The sequence below is a fragment of the Pantherophis guttatus genome, chromosome 3 (assembly GCF_059756535.1).
Source record: "Pantherophis guttatus breed Tessera chromosome 3, ASM5975653v1, whole genome shotgun sequence".
Lineage (NCBI taxonomy): Eukaryota > Metazoa > Chordata > Lepidosauria > Squamata > Colubridae > Pantherophis > Pantherophis guttatus.
This window is the reverse complement of record NC_142065.1, coordinates 77,412,341-77,430,109: the sequence shown is the minus strand read 5'-3', so window position 1 is coordinate 77,430,109 and position 17,769 is coordinate 77,412,341. Positions and strand designations below refer to the sequence as shown.

At 37.6% G+C, this 17,769-nt stretch overlaps 2 long non-coding RNA genes across 4 annotated transcripts in view; one reads left to right on the top strand and one right to left on the bottom strand.

Moving 5' to 3' along the window:
• The window catches only part of LOC148114638 (uncharacterized), a 44,334-nt gene extending 27,162 nt beyond the window's left edge, over positions 1 to 17,172 (top strand). Inside the window, exons 2-4 of one of the 3 annotated variants that reach the window (XR_015733136.1) lie at positions 1,328 to 1,426; positions 6,495 to 6,595; positions 16,491 to 17,172. This is a non-coding gene — a long non-coding RNA (uncharacterized LOC148114638). Of the gene's footprint in view, positions 1 to 1,327; positions 1,427 to 6,494; positions 8,400 to 8,534; positions 9,285 to 16,490 lie in introns of those variants that run through there. The other 2 variants (XR_015733137.1, XR_015733135.1) reach the window with 2 other exon arrangements.
• LOC117677346 (uncharacterized) lies at positions 509 to 3,382 on the bottom strand. The gene is made up of 2 exons (XR_004594759.3): positions 3,249 to 3,382; positions 509 to 656 (listed from the first exon to the last, which is right to left on the bottom strand). It is a non-coding gene; the product is annotated as an uncharacterized LOC117677346 (long non-coding RNA).
• Positions 17,173 to 17,769: the final 597 nt, after the last annotated feature.

Below are 17,769 nucleotides of genomic sequence, written 5' to 3'. Positions count from 1 at the left end.
CATTGCTACCGGTTCTCCAAACCACCTGCCACAATCGCTACCGGATCACCCTATCCGGTCCGAACTGGGAGCATTTCACCCCTGAGAACATCCAAAATGTAATGTCCATCCCAGAGGGATGTGACACACTTAAAAATGGGGTGGGGTTTTGATTGTGGGATTGTGTAGAACATCTTCACTTTTTTTAAAAAAATGTCCTACTGATGCCCCTAACATGAACGTAGGAAGGCCGTTCACATATATATACAAAGTATATATTTTCAAAGTATTATTTTGGTTCTGGATAAAGTGTTCATAACCATAACAACTTTTGCAATCAATATGCACTAATTCCAAGGCATAATCAACTAATCCAAAGTGTGCAAGAATTTCTATCTGCACGTTAATTTTTCAAAAGATTCACTTTTGAACCTAAATATGAATTGAATTGACAAGCCCTGACAAGATTACTCTCTGGCTAACTTTCATGTCATATAATTAGTATTATAAATTATGTGCAAATCTAAAATTATTATCAAAAACACAGTTTTACTACAATAAAGATTGGTGGCCTTGAACTGCAAGGGTGTGCTTAGGCAATGTTTTGCTTCAAGAAGGCCTTTTTTCTCTTTTTCTTCTCATCCTCCTTCCAGAGAATTTCAAGTGGGTCATTTCAGCTGTACAAATGTGGGAGAAAGATAACGGAGTGTTACTTGCAAATGGGCAAGAACATCAAAGAAGCAGTAAGAACTCTGAGTTTTCATGCACATTGGTCCAAAAATATTTTCACAGTGACAGAATCTAAACCATGTGTCTCTGGATGTATCTCTAGACTTCAGAATGTTAATTTTGGAAACAGCTAAACTATCTTCGCTTGTTAGAAACCTTGTTCTGCTTTTGTACACATTTAGATATATTACTTGTCCTTATATGTTACGGCTGTACAAGCTTTTGCCTTTGATGTTTTATTTGCTCTTTGAGCAAAAGAGTTAATTTAATAAACAATAATACATAATAATTTATTATTTACTTTGATTTCTCTCCACCCCTTAAACTTTAGAATGTACAGGAAATGGCCTTCTAATATCCCAGTGTAATTTGCTTGCTTATATGCTGGATGAAATGAAATGATTGGAAACAAATGGAATTAGATGTAATCATAGGAAGTGAGGAATGGGATATATCATCACACTCTCCTATTTACAGTCAAAAGCCCAGTGATCCCAGGATGGAGTTTTCTTTTGAATTTGCAGGGAATGTCATCCAATTAACCCACCATGACAAAAATCAAAAACTAGAAAATGACATTATGATTCCATCCTCCACTTTTCTGTCTTATTTTTCCCAGACCTTAAGCAACTTGGCATCACAAATCTAGAAGAAGAATCATTTAAGATCCAGATGCCATCTGTACTCAGCTTCGAACTCAACAAATGCTTTCTTGGAGGTATGTACTTATTTATCATGTTTATATTTTGGTTTTCCTTTAGGAGCTCAAGGAGATTTATATGGGAAATTTCCTTTATTTTACTCCTGCAAGAAGAACCCTGGAGTTAGGTTTGACTGAAAGACAACATCTTTCTCAGAAACTTCTGTGCACTTCATCAGAAACTCAGTGCCTTTGTCAGAACAACAAAAGTGACATAGAATTCTACCCCTTGGGAACATGCACTTGAGTTTTGAATGTTGATGTCCGTAAAAAGGGGTGTGGGTTGCATTGTGATGCTGGGGAGCTGCTAATATCCATCTGGCCACCCTTGCCTGAAGACACAGCTGCACTGCAGTATAACAGTTTGGGATACCCAAACTGCAGTGCACTTTTGTGTATTCCTGCTTTCCATTTGGCTTTTCCTCTGGACATTGCACAGAATATTTTCCTTCCTACTGGATCTCCAAAGTTGTGATGCCTTCCCAGGTAGACCAGACACAGGATATACAACCAGATGAGCTAATTCTACTTTATTTTAAGTCTTTCGTAATCTTGCTGGTCTGAAAGTACAAATCTCCCACCATTCTCCTTTACAGTTTAAGAAATTAGGGAGAGTCTCTTTTGGGACTCTTTCTCTGCCCGTTATGCTGCTACAGGCTGTGTCCTCTCTTATCCGACAGTTCCCTCTTTGCTGCCTCTCTCAAGGTTTTTCTCACATACTATTACAAGTTGAGACTGTGTTTGGTCTAATATCACCCAGTGACTTTGCACTTAATAGCTGGGTTGGAACCTGAATCCCTTCTAACTTTGGCCATCAACAATTGAAAATAAAAGATTAAACAAGTCAGTGTAATGTTACACTTAAGGATAACATTCAATGTCTTGGCAGGACATGTCAATCATATGAAAAGTCAGCCTAAAGATTTAGAATTGCATGTTACTGCCTATATTGGAAAGGCATGGCTTTCTGCCTAGATCATTCATAGCTAAAGAAAACTGCTATTAGCACATAACTTTCCATGAAAAGCTTTATACTTTACCGAGCACAAGGAGTGATTCATACCATTTATTCCTTCAAAACAGCATAGTTATTTTAAAGTAATTATTATAATAAATGAAGGTAAATAGAAAGCAAAAAAAAAAAAATCAAGCAGAACTCTTACTTAACCAAAGGATGTACAAGATTTTATATCTTTTCAATGTAAATTGGGGGGGAAGGTTATGAATACAACCAATTATGCTCTTATAATTCATAGAGCACTCCATATCCATTAAACTGATGGTAAAAAAAAAATTCCCACTTTTCTTTCAATAAGTTGTACGAATTCAGAAATAAGCTTTTAGATTGAAGGATGGGTCTCATTCATTAAATTGCTCAACAAAAGGATCTGATAATAGTATTTCAAATATTTTTGACATATTTCTCATTAAAATACATTCCTGAACTCAAAAATTTAGTTTGCTTTATAGTTTGAATGTATTCCCTAATAATGCAATAGTGTAGACATCTACTTGGATAAAGTTCACCAAATGAACTTATCCTTAGCAATGTGTTTAGCATTATTTTAGATATTATTTTGTAGGCAATGAGATTAAGTCCGATCTGATTCAATCAGGTTTAATCTAGATATATACAGATCACAGCTTTTTGAATCAGATTACTGAATTCAATCAATCAGATTAGGAGATGTGATCCAATTTAGGGGAGAAAAATACTTTTTGTGCATGTACAGAAGTAGTTCATCAATAGTTGGGTAGAAAGCAATTCATTTCATTCAATAATTGCACCCAGATTGACAATCCTGAACTGAGAGATCTGACTAAATTGCCTTTTACTCACATCTGCAAATTGAATCTTTGAACAGCTTTATCATTTTATCCCATGGAATGTTTTGCTTTCATCATTCCTCTACATTTGGACAAAATTGTAGCTTTCACGAAATGATTTTCAATCAGTGATACCTGATCCATGTTTCTGCTGGAGCAGAGAATGGTATTATTTTCCTCCAAAAACTTATATAAAAGCACCCAACTTAGTTTTATAAAACCAAAACATTTCCTTAATAAAATTATGCTTCATTACATTAAGTCAGTATTTAATATGCTTGATTCTGCAGTTCCTTTGTTTTTCTAGTCTCAGTACCAATGATTGGCATGTCCAAAGCAGTATTCTAGCAATCAAGGAGAGCAGGGTTGAGCATGATTTTTCATCTGAAAAGAGTCCCTGATCAAAGCTTACAAAATTCTTTACTAGGGATAAGTAGCAAAGATGAGAAGCTTCTTGCTGGACTACACCCTACACCTACATCGTGACCATCGTGACCATTAGCTACGCAGAATGAAGCATTGGAAGAACAATCTGGGAGCACAATCTCCATCACAATTCTTCCTTGTTAAGGCCATTATCAAGTGTTCATCTTCACATTACTAAATTCCTAACCATCAGATGAGTGGGAGCAGACAGAAGAAGGGACAGTACCCCAAGTTGCAATCATTACCATGCAATGCTATGTGGGCCAAATTCAGGGAATGAATGAATGCCTCCATTTGGTGACATGGTAGAACTTTCATTCAATTCATATTTTCAGCAAGTTCATCAGTAATAGCTTAAACTGCTATGCAATAAAGAGTGCAATAGCCACTAGTCTTGTTCAGTCAGACCACCCAAGAAAAAATAACGTCACTAGTGTTTGCACAATCACCAGTAAATGTTAATTAAGGGGGATAAAATTCATGATGTTTATGTTTTTGCTTTATAAGATACCCCAGAATACAGTCAAGCAACATCCAGCATTTCACTTTGCTTCTCTTGATCTGTTGTATGTGTATAAATTATGGAACTTGTTACTAACTCTATTCTACTTTATTACTGTTTTCTCTCTCATTTTCTAATAGAGGGATTTATTATCTCAGATTTGGTTTTTGAGCAATGAGATCTTTAGGAATGGTTCACAGCTGCTTGGTAAAAGCTAGTTTCAGATCAGAAACTGGGAGCTTAGCTCTTGTGTCAAACTTGGTTAGGATTTGTTCAGATTTTTCTCTCCTAGGAATTACTAGGAAAGCATGCACTTTTAACTTCACACTCAGGGGTCATTACATCCAGAGGTACCACAATCTCATGTTTACCATACTATAACCCAAACTATCTTTGATCCAGTAATCCCATGCTTACATATCTATTTTTGCCAGCTCATTTTAAAGATAATTCTGGGAAAGATCTTGTGGGCATAACATTCACTGGGAAATATATATATATATTGTGTTACCAACAAATTATTCTTTCTAATCCTGCAGGTGTAAAATTGCCCTACAGTCTTTTCATATATACAAAATGAAAGAAATAGTAATTCTGCAGAGATTATGAAATATCAGTAGAATGCCATTTTATAAAATTGAAGAGGACATTCCACCTGCTTTTTTATGCTGCAGTCAATGTTTCTGCTGAATTGCAGAAAAATGTGCCTCCAGAATGAATAATTTTTGAATGAGAACGATTTCACCTATTAAGATCAATTGTAAGAATAATAGTTAGGCAACTATGAATTACTTCTGTGCAACCTTTCTTACCTACTAGAAATAGAAAATGTTATTTTCTGACCCACATCTTCCCAGCTCTCTTAGTAAGTTGTCACAAACAAAGTATCTATCTAATAGTATCTCCAGAAGTCCTTTTTGCTCAATTAACAGGAAATGAAAATAACATTCCCATTCCTTCCTTTCCATTTTTTTTTTCTTCAGAAATTTGTGGTCAGAAATGAAATGCCAATATTTAGCAGTCTGTTTTAAGAGCTGTGTTTCAGTGTTTTAGTAACTACTGTTACAAAGTTCAATGTTCAACACTCAGCAATATGTCATATCCCAATACAAGCAATGTGGTATGGATGAGGGCTACCTAAAGTATGTTAAAACACAAAATCAAGGAATTAGGAGTGAATCAAGAAATATGCAAGTACAATTTACAGCCATTCAAAGTTACAACAGCCCTGAAAAAAGTGACATGATGATTTTTCACACTTATTACTGTTACAGCATCCTCACGGTCATGTGATCAGATTTTGGACACTTGGCAACTGGCATGCATTTATGACAGTTGCAGTGTCCCGGGGGTCATGTGTTCACCTTTTGTGATTGTCCGATCAGCAAAGTCAATGGGGAAGCCAGATTCACATAACAATCATGCTATTAACTTAAAAACTGCAGTGATTCACTTAAAAACTATGGTAGAAAGGTCATAAAATGGGACAAAACTCACTTAACAACGGCCTTGCTTAGCAACAGAAATGTTGGGCTCAGTTGCAGTCATAAGTTAAGAACTATCTGTATAATAATTTTTCTCACTGTTCCTCACTATAGACTCCTCTGCTTCTTCTCCTTCTGGGAATCAATAAATTGTTTGTTAGTTTCTTCAATTTATATGGCTGTCCACTTGATAGAGACATGCCTGTCCACTTGATAGAGACATGCCTGGAGATGATGATGCTTATGGGAGGAGCGAGGAGAAAGCCAAATTAAAATTGCAGTCAGAGATGGCAAAATGGAACGGCTTCAACTGATGTTGTGCTTCAAGATTTAGAGGTAGCCCTGTCTAATGTTATCCATTCTGCTTTCCTACCTTAAGTCATAATAGAAAAGCATCAGAGTTTCTGCTTCTCCTTTAGCTTTTGGACAGAAAAAAAGCTTTTGGACAGTGGGGAAAAAAACCCTAGAAATTAGACCTCATAGATGACCTCAATCCTGCTGAATCTCATCAGCCAATAGTTTTGGAAATATATCTCCTGCAATGCTTTTACTGTAACAGGAGTGAAGAAAGGGCAGTATGGCAACCTCTAAATTGTCCAGCAAGAAGCCTGCAGAGGAATTGAACTATATCTAATGGAAAGACCCTTACTACAAATTAAAAATAAATGCAGGTTTTATTCCACTGCCTTCTGAGGACTAGTAAGCTAGTAGTAAGCTCGCTTCCCTGTCTCCTCCCTCCCATGTTGGAAGGATACAGAAGAAAGGCAGGATTTCCAAAACTGAATGCTTAAAAGATAGAAGAGTTCACCCGTCCACCTTCTGACTGCTTGTTATTTTTGATTTCCAGCTTTCTTTAGATCTGACAAGTGTGCCTTCTTATGGGAATAAGCAGAAGGAGACTCCCTGACAAGTCCACCTGTCATAAACTCCCAGGATTTTGGCTTGCTGGTAATAATCTGTGTTAGAGATTAGAAGAGTCGCTGGTAAAGACAACTTTGCCCTCCAACTGCAGATAGATGCCAGATTTGTTGACAGGCTGGGCTCGCACAGATATGTTATGGCAAAAGCAAAAGTTTGCTTTAAAACCTTTTTCTCTCTATGTGTGTGCATGCCAAAAGGGAAAAATGGAAACAAGAAAAACAAAACATCTATAAAGTAAAGATTGTCATATGATTATCTAATGTCCTTCTCTCTCTTTCTCTCTCTCTCTCTTTTTTTTTCTGTCTGTCTCTGTCTGTCTCTCTTTCTCTTTCTCTCTCTCTCTCTCTGTCTCTCCCTCTCTCTGTCTCTCACTCTGTATCTATCTATCATCTGTTTGTCAGTCTGACAGTCAGTCTGACAGTCAGTCTGTCTGTCTGTCTGTCTGTCTATCTATCTATCTATCTGTCTATCTATCTATCTATCTATCTATCTATCTATCTATCTATCTATCTGCCTATCAACTTGTAAACATTTAAATCATTTTACTTAGTAAAAATGTGCAGCAAATAAAATATCTATGTTACTGTAGACAATCCAAATCTCTAAATAGTCCATGCAATCAAATAATTGTTCAGCTAGACAATGATAAGAAAATCCTTTTATAATTGATGAAAAATAGGTGTCCTTCCAACACTGACATATCAGAGTTTGGAGTTGTTTTCCTGTCCTAAAAAAAGAAAACTAGAATCAACTTCTTCTGTCTTCCTGTTGGTTTTGAAATTATTGGAACATGGTTTTGTTTTGTTTTTTAAAATGTGGATAATGATATAGATTTTGCTGTGTAGGTGCAACAAAAGGTAGGAGCCACCTTGAACTCACAGGGATAAGGGCAGGATATATATCGGACCAAGAAATAAGCCAACTGCACATAGATTTGGCACAGAAATTAACAACAGAAAATTCTATCCATTTATAGCAATAGCAATAGCACTTTGACTTATATACCACTTTACAGTGCTTTACAGTCCTCTCTAAGCAGTTTACAGAATCAGCATCTTTCTCCCAACAATTTGGGTTCCCATTTTACCCACCTCGGAAAGATGGAAGGCTGAGTCAACCTTGAGCCTGGTGAGATTCGATCTGCCAAATTGGTGGTATTTGCTGATTCTCTGAACTACTCAAAATTTCTGTTACTGGTTCTCCAGAACCTGTCAGAACCTGCTGAATTTTTTATGCAGAATGGGCCATCAACAGCATCGGTGTGAACTCCTTGTTGTGGCATCAATGAACCAGCTCATTTTGTTTCCTCACTAGGTAACTTTAATCTCAGCAATTTGCTCAATGTATCTGCTCTTTATCCTAGTCCAAAAGTTCTACTGAATTTTTTTTTTTAATCTCTACCATGAATCATCCAATTGTTGGAAGAATAATGGAAGGGGAACATTTTAAGGGGCAGAAGAAAATATAATAGCAGCAGTTATCAGGTATAAATCTGATGGGAGCACTGCAAGGATATTGGCCAGAAAAATCAATCAATCAATCAGAATAGAGTTGGAAGGAACCTTGGAGGTCTTCTGGTCGAACTCTCTGTACCATTTCAAACAAGTAAGTGTCCAGTCTTCTTTTTAAAAACTTCCAGTGATGAAGTTTACTACATGAAAATTGTTGTGGAGGTTAATAAATCAATAAACCGTGAACCTCTATCTCTATGAAACTCTACTTAAACAAATGAGCCTCTGAAGCAGCCTACAGCAAATGTTTTTATTTACACAATAAAAACATAATAATATATATATACAATCAATAAACATTACTAAGTTACTATTATAAATTATACTGTCAGCTATCTATCTATATACATATCTATTCTCTCTAAGCTAAGCTATCTATGAATATTCTTCCTCAGAAGAAATACCACAATATACCACAGAACTGCCCTTCTAACGGACTTCCAGACTGCTCACAGTTATCTAAAAGAAGATCCTAGAATACAATACAATACTAGTCAGAAGATCAAACTGAACAGCAAGGTGAAGAGCAAACTGAATACCAAACTGAAGAGCAAGGATTTCTGTTAAGAATCACCTTTTTTACTGTTAACTGTGACAGTTAGGGGATGGCCCTGGAGATTCAAACATATTAGTTGCTCTCTGATTGGCTCACACATCTCTACATTCCAAAAGCCATTAATAGGCACAGCTATAGAGAAATAATTTTTGTCTAACAAAAATGTACAACATATGTATATGTGTTGCCGAAGGTGGGCTTCACATAATTTAACAACCGGTTCTCCCAGAATCAAAAATGTGATCTTGCGCGCACACGCGTGCTGCATCAAAAACATGGTGATTGTATAGGACGGGATAGGTTCGCTCGCGTGCGTGCCTTGCGCACATGCACACTTCATCAAAAACATGGCAATTGTATAGGATGAGGTAGCTTTGCTCGCGCATGCACCTTGCGCACATGCGTGCTGCGTCAAAAATATGGTGATTGTATAAGACAGGATAGCGCTGGGGCGGGTGGGCGAGCTCAGCCACTGGCTGTGACTACCGGGTCACCTGAACCAGTTCGAACCGGCTGAATCACACCCCTATGTGTTGCTTTCAAGCTTGTTTTGATCTAATCTGATGAGATATCCTAAAAATTATTTGACCATCCTGTGTTTTTCCAGCCTATGTATATCTAAACTAAATTCAGTTTGTTAAGTCATTAACCCTGTGGATTCAGTACATTTTTTCACAAAATCTGCTAACACAGAAAGTATCCTGAGTTGGAAAAACAGAAATAGGTGACCATGAGGAAACTTATATAATAAATTGGTTGGAAAACAGAACCCATCATCGACTTAAAACAATAACTTTAGAGACAAATTCTTGGCTAAGGTGACAGCCAAGCTTAGTTTGGCTGCTAATATTAGAAAGTTGGAAAGAGAAATGGGATTTTCGTAACTTTTCAGCATTTTATATGAAACTAGATATATTTGTTCTACAATATGTTAAAAATACTACCTCCGGTATCAAAGGGAAGACAGATCATAATGGCAGAATGTCCACGCTAGACAGCAACAGCAGGAGACCATGATTATCTTGATGCTTCAAGGCTTCCCTTAGGCGTCTGGCTGGCAACTGAGAAGCACAAGATGCTGTATTAGTAAAGCCTTAGGTTTGACCCAGCAAGTTTCATCTTAGATCTTTTTAAGTGGCTCGTGATACAATAATCAGCAAATAAAATGAGTGGACCATTCAGGTTTGCCACATGGAACTTGTATCACTGTTCGAAAAATGGGAAAGAAATGTTATAAACAGATAGATAGATAAAAAGATAAGACAGACTTTATTAATAGCACACCCAAGAAAAATTATAGAAATAGTAGTACATAATACAGATAGTCCTCGACTTTACACAACAGTTCATTTAGTGACCGTTCAAAGTTACAACAGCACTGAAAAAGTGACTTATGACCGTTTTTCACACTTATGACCGCTGCAGCATCCCTTCTCAAAATATGGAGGCTTGACCACTGACTCGTAGTTATGACGTTGCATTATCCCGGGATCATGTGATCACCTTTTGCAAACATCTAACCAGCAAAGTCAATGGGGAAGCCAGATTCACTTAACAACCATGTTACTAACTTAACAACTGCAATGATTCATTTAACAACTGTGGCAAGAAAGGTCGTAAACTGGGGCAAAACTCATTTAACGAATGTCTCACTTAGCAACATAAATTTTGGGCTCAATTATGGCCGTAAGTCAAAGGCTACCTATATCTATATCTATATCTGTATATGTCTAGCTGTCTATCATCCATCTATACACATGCATGCACGCACACACACACAACTTTAAAAACATTGTACCCTCTGGACCATTGTACAATGCCAGCTTTCAGGTAAGTCTACTTATAAATGGAATAGAATGGATAGGAAAACAAAAAGCATTACTACTTATATAAAAATTCTCATTCTTATGCACAAATCAAGGTCCTCTCTTTAACAATATAACCTTTTCATTTTGTTGCGCACAAGACAAACTCCATGTTGCTCAAGGTCTATCTTAGAAGGAACATTAACATTGTTAAGAACGTAAATGGCATTATATACAGAGAAGAGAAAAAGTGTTCCTTTGCTATTGTGCTCACCAGGTAGGAGGGAGAGCTGTTTAAAGAAGCAACTCATTTACATTTTTATCTCCCTATAGCAGCAGCAGCTTGAAAACCTGGAAAAAGGATAGAAACTTGATAATTCCAGATGCTTTGGACTTAGAGGTTTTTAATATTAATATACTAATTGTGGCTGAGGGCTTCCACGGTATCCACCTCTTGCATCTGTTGCATCTGCTCATTGCATCTGTTGCCTTCCATGGGTTCCAGACTTTGACAGAACCCACTAGTATCAGATTTATAAACTATTTTAGGGATTTCTAAAGTGTCATCAGTTTTGTCTCCTCCCTGACATTCATAAAACACCTTGAATAGAAACAGACAAGAAACTAATCAGTCCTTGGTATTTTTTCATATATAAATTCAGTATCTAGAATTAACTAGTTACCTAGACTAGTTTTTTAAATACCGTGTTTCCCTGAAAATAAGACCCAATCTTATATTTCTTTGTCACCAAAAAAGGCACCAGGTCTTATTTTGGGGGAGATATCTTCCACTGACTCTCATCACAGTGGCGGCTTTCACAGCCCCACCCAGCAGGAGCCTGCTGCTGGCCCACTTCTTCTGTGGCCGCTTGCCGCCGCTCACACATGGTGCCCCTGGCCTCCATTTCACCTGCAGCCAAGAAACGGCTCTGGATTGATGTCTGTGGTGCCCCCCAGCCTCATTTCCCATCAGAGGCCTTCAGGATAGGCCTCTGCAACTGATAAAAGAGCTCTGGATTGACGCACAAACATGTTTCTCATCTGCAGAGGCCTTTCCTGAAGGCCTCTGACAGTGAAACCGAGGCCGGAGGTGATATGCACAAGCAGGGGCAAATGGCTACAGGAGAATTAAGCCAGCAAGGCAGATGTTGGGGTGTGCAAGGCCTGGGTGCAACTGTCAGAAGGTAAGTAGAACAGCTCTACCCCCATCCCCACCCTAGCTTGATTTTTACCTGTGTACCTCGCCTCACCCTGTGCACTCTGGAGTGGGTAGGGTCTTAACTAGGGCTTATTTTTGGGGGGGTAGGGCTTATATTGGGCACACATGTAAAAATCAAGCTAGTGCTTATTTTTGGAATAGGTCTTATTTTCAGGGGAACACGGTAGTTGTAGATTCCTTTCACTTCCTAATAAAGGATTTGCCCAAGATATTCCGACTTTGGGACCATTCACCTATTGACTAATTGGAAGAGGGATCTTAGCTCTAGAGTGTCTCAAATAACACTTTAAGGAAGTAGATTAAAGAGTCAAAGGCAGACAGCGTAGCCCACACACTCCACACCTTACTGTTTTTCCATGTATTTCAGCATCTGCCACCTGTAATCTCTCCTGAATGGATTTAATCAGGACACAATCCAGTGCACTCTCTGTATCACTTGAGCGTAGCAAAATGGACATGGGAAAAAAAATGACCCGAAACTAGATTGTACAGATTACACAAACACATAAACAGGGCAGTGAGCCATATAGCCTTCAGTAGAAAAATGCTTTCGATTTTTCTCTCCATGCACATTTTCATTTAATTTAGAATGAAAAGTACCTAATTTATTAAAAGAACGCTAGTCAAATGGCCTCCTAATGTGATGTTTCTGAGAACGTATCACTATTATTTCTTATGTCACTTTCCAATATTCCTCTGATGTGTGGGTCACTATCTAAAAGTAGCCTTTTATGTTTCCATTCAAAATACAGTTGTGCGATCAAAACAGCAGGTGAACCTTCTTTTGCTTTCTCTTCTTTGGCGTACAGAGCATCCAAAAATGTCTCAATCCTATTATAAATTATTATAAATAGCAGGACAGCAATAATAAAACACCAGAAAGTTCTGCTTGTGTAGGCCATGGGAGAATAGTTGGATAAAAGTAGAACCACTGACAGCCTTTTGAGGAACCCCAGGGAAAGTGAAGACAAAAATACAGCTTAAGAGAAAAATCTTGCTTTTATTGTATTGAAACATCTGACATCACAGAGGGGAGGAGATGGGTTTTCAGCAATGTTCCATAAAATCATCCATTATTTGAGGCCGAATATGTAGAATATTAAGGCATTACTTTGATGGAAAATGACAGCATACCAGCACATAGTATCTCATCCCTTTTATCAAAAGCTGAAATGAGACACTGTTAGGGAGTTCCAAAAATGCCTATTCTATTCTTTTCTATTTGTTTGCTTGCTTGCTTGCTTGCTTAAAACTCTTAAAAAGAAGAAAAAGTAACAAAACGTAACATAGAACAGATAGAGAGAGGAGAGAGACAGAAAGACCGAGAGAGACAGAGACAGAGACAGAGAGTGATAGCAATAGAAATAGCAATAGCACTTAGACTTACATACCGCTTTACAGTGCTTTACAGTCCTTTCTAAGCAGTTTACAAAGTCAGCATCTTGCTTCCAACAATTTGGGTATTCATTTTACCCAACTCAGAAGGATAGAAGGCTAAGTCAACCTTGAGCCTGGTGAGATTTGAATTGCCAAATTAAAGGCAGCTAGCAGTCAGAAAGAGAGAAGAAAGGAAGGAAGGAAGGGAGGGAGGGAGGGAGGGAGGGAGGGAGGAAGGAAGGAAGGAAGGAAGGAAGGAAGGAAGGAAGGAAGGAAGGAAGGAAGGAAGGAAGGAAAAAAGAAAAATCCTAAGTGTATTTTTTCTGTTTCATGCAAGAAGTTTATCGGGGTTCTTAATCAGTCATAAATATAAATATTGTCTCTTCTCTTATAAAGGAAGTCAGTGATAGCTGCTAGTTCCATTCATTTTCACCAACCATTTCTCTAATGTGGATTGAGTCAAATCTTTCCACTTTTGAGCAAATAGTAATCTCTCTGCAGTTGTCATATAAATAAATAAAATTCCATGATTTTTTTCCTAGTTGTTTTTCCATTAATCCCAAAAGAAAAGTATCTGGTTTCAATTTTACATTAATCTTTTAAATCTTCTAAACTCTTGCATGTATTTGTATGCATTTTTTCTGACTTTTTACATAGCCACCATATCTGATCAATTGTTCCTTCATGTTGTTCACATTCCCAATGTTAATTCAAAGTTATGCAATTCAGATCTTTTTATGATTAATAAAAGCCCCTTTTTTGTAGCCCATAAAACACCCCCAGATTGCAATAATAACATTCTACAGGAAAACTGTCTACCTGGAAACTTCAAGGTGCTTGAAGATTCCACAACTAATTGCACTCTGATTCAGGTGAACTTGAGGGCAAAGATAAACCCCAAAGTGGCCTCAAGAACTCTCAGAGAGAGTGCTAACGACCAGATGACTGCAAAGAAATACAATCCTTCCATTCCCCCCCCCCAAAAAAAAATCTAGTCAGAACCTATCCTTCTATCTACCCACCATCCATTCTAAACAGAACAGAACAGAGTTGGAAGGGATCTTGTAGATCATCTAGTCTAGTGGTGCCAAACTCACGGCATCACATTGTCATCACGTGATGTATCACAACTTTCCCACCCTTCGCTAAACTGGGGGTGGACATGGCCAATGCATGATGCATCCGGCCTGTGGGGTAAGAGTTTGACACTGCTTATCTAATCCAAGCCCCTGCCCAAGCAGGAGACCCTACACCATTTCTGACAGATGGCAGTCCAGTCTCTTCTTGAAAGCTTCCAGTGATGAAGCTTCCACAAACTTCTGAAGGCAACTTCTGTTCCTTTGGTTGATTGTTCTCACTGTCAGAAAATTACTTATTTTTAGGTTGAATCTCTCCTTGATCAGTTTCCATCCAGTATTCCTTGTTTAGCCTTCAGGTGATAATTTGACCCACTCCTCTCTGTGACAGCCCCTCAAATTTATTTATTTATTAGTTCAATTTATATGCCACCCTTCTCCAGAGACTCAGGGCGGCTTACAATGCATTAAACAATAGCCTTCATACTTTTGTATATACCTGCTTAGTAGGGCTTTTTTGGCTCCCCCTAAGCGATGTTCTATTTATACAAAGTCAGCTTATTGGCCCCCACAAACCGGGTCCTCATTTTACCTACCTATTGGAATACTGCTATCATGTCACCTCTGATGCTTCTCTTCACTAGACTAGCCTGTAACTATTCTTCTAAACTGTCAGTATCTTCCGTCCTTCCACCCCAGCTATCTAAACTGATGAAGCTTTTTGGATGAGAAGCAAAACATTTTCTTCTTCTTCCTCAAGGAAAAACAATCCAGCTGTTTTTTGAACAAGTGCCTTTGAGACAACTATGACCTGGATGACTGAGAATCTGTCAACCTACAGCAGCAGCACTTATTTTTACTTAGCTATGTTCCCATAGAAAGAAAAAAAAATCTATGGGAAAAGCATTCCCAAGTTTGTCACTTTGTATTTTATAAGTTAAATGACTCTAAACTCCCATGAAAAATGTTCAGACTTTCCTCCCAATGAAGTTGCTGAATCACCAGGCAGTTTCTTACAGTTTCACAGATATGAGGGAAAAAAGAAAGAGATAACGAGATTTTGAATCTGTGAGGCAGACTTTGAATCATCTACTCACTACCCAGAGCTGTCATTCTCTATGGAAGTGTAAGATGACACAATCTAAGGCAGTTCAGTGTTTGGTGCTAAATCATAAAACATTGTAATATTCAATTCCCTAACAAGAGAAAACTACAAGACCCCTTAGGCGCTGATTTGAGAAACCACTCCACAATATTGCAACTTGCCTAGCTGACATTTACTTTTCTGGAGATTTGTCACTGAAACCAACTTTGTTTCCAGCCCCCCCTCCAAAAAAAATTATTCTCATACTGATACTAAGATTATCCTTATCAATAAGGATACTAATAATTGGGACTTCCGGTGGCTCCGCGAACACCGATGGACGCTCCTTCAGGAGCTCCAGCCCCGTGATTCCGTTAGTCGCTAGAACAGCGAAAATCAGCTGTCTAGCAGCTCAAAACTCTCCCCCAGGGAAAAAGGGGGAGAGAATAGCAGAAGGGTCTGGGTAGAGCTCCCCTGGAGCCCCAGTTTTTTTTTTAAGGCCTGGGGTTTGCAGGGTGAGAGCTCCCTGAAAGCCCTTCAGTTGCTCCGGATCCGAGATGAGTCTGCTTTATGCAGACTGAGGCGTTGCAACCACACCAGCAGCACAATTTTAAGGATTATAAGAAATTTGGGCTTTGGATGATGGCAGAGCAAATCAGGAGAACAAAAAATGCAAGTACTGATCTTTAACTCTGTTTAAAAAGGGGAAAAAATGGCGCCTGAGGGCATGAAAACAAAACTTACTAGTGAAAGTGCTTCTTAACGCTTGTAACATTGTTAAAGCTACTGGATTACACATTAAGAAAAAGATTTAAAGTGAAAGCGGAATGGAAAAGACTATGGTATTGAATTCAACTAATTTACATTTCTAAATTGTGCGAAAAATAGTTGGATTTATTGACCTGATAGCTGAATAAATATAAAGTGAAGATGGCTGACATTAGGGCTGGAGGATCATTGTTGGTGAGTCAGCAAACTCACAAGTTGTGACTGTAAAGGTTTTTCAAGAACTTTTAAACTCTTTTACTTCTGTTTTCTTGGAATCAATTGTTAGAACTTTTCAAAAACATAACTTGGAGAATAATAATGATTTGCTGGCTGGAAAAGATGATGAAATTAACCAGAATAATGTGACTTTGGAGGATAGAAAAGCAGCTGTCAGGATTGAGATGGAGGTTGGCACAGCAGAAACAGGGGCTTTGGTAGAGGCTTCCACGCAACTAATTGAAAAGCAACAAGTAGACTCTTTACTGCAAACTGATAAATTTTATTGTGACAATTCTTGGTCTTACAGACAGAGGAATGAACTGATTGATTATATAAGCAGGAAGAGTCGAAATGGAGGTTTCAAACCAGAGGAAATAATTCCAAGAAGAGAACGAGTTTTCAAGATACATCAACCTCAAATCAAAATTCAAAAATTTTCGAAAATAAAAGCAGGGGGAGGAGCAATGCTGAAGAAGAAAGTATTATTGAAGAAGAAGGACTGGAAAAAATGTAGAAAGAAAGGAAGAATGGAAGATTAATTTCTTGTGAGGAGGATTTTAGTAATAATTATTGTTTTATTGAAGTAAAAGGCTTAATTAGAATTGGATAGCTTTTTGAAACTTATTAAAGTATTAAAATGGTTAACTTAAAAGTTAATGGATAGTTGTTTTTAAAAAAAAAGTTTTGAAATTTATATTTTGAAGAATGTCTTATTGATAAGAAGGTATGGAAAGGATCTTAGTAACAAATGTGAAATGTGATAAGATAATTTATAAAAGGAAGGTTGATGAACAATTTTTAAAAGGGGAGTTAAAGAGTGTGAGGGAGTTTTGAATCTTGTAGTAAGTTAGCTTATTTTAGCTTACGTTTGTTAAATGTTATACCCTGTTTTTGCTCTGGGAAGTCGGGTGTGGGGTGTGGGGAGGGAGGGTTGAAGGATGGTTGGGGATAAAATTGTTGTTGAAATTTTTTTTTTACTAAAATAAAAAGATAGATAAATGTATTAATAGAAAAGTAAGAAATTTGGGGGGAATGTCACAATAAATGAAATGATAAAATTAAGATATGATAAATACTGGAGGAATAACAAGAAGATACAAAAGATGTACTCAGATGATACACTGTATGATTGATTAAGAATTTTATGTTTGTTTGTTTATAAAATAAAAAAATTATGTTGAAAAAAAAAAGGATACTAATAATTGTGGAAAAGTGGGCTTTCACCAAATAAAATGACACCAAAGAAACAAATTGTTTTATAACAGAATAACAGATCTGGAAGGGACCTTGAAGGACTTCTAATCTAACCCCCTTCTCAAGCAGGAAACCCCATACCATTTCAGACAAATGATTGTCCAATCTCTTCTTAAAAACCTCCAGGGTTAGAGCAACCACAACTTCTGGAGACAAGTCATTCCACTGATTAATTGTTCTAACAGTCAGGAAATTTCTCCTTAGTTTTAGGTTGATTCTGTCCTTGATTAGTTTCCATCCAATGCTTCTTGTTCTGCCTTCAGGTGCTTTGGAGAATAAGTTGACCTTCCTCTTTTTGTGGCAGCCCCTTATATCAGGCCTGTTAAACTGGC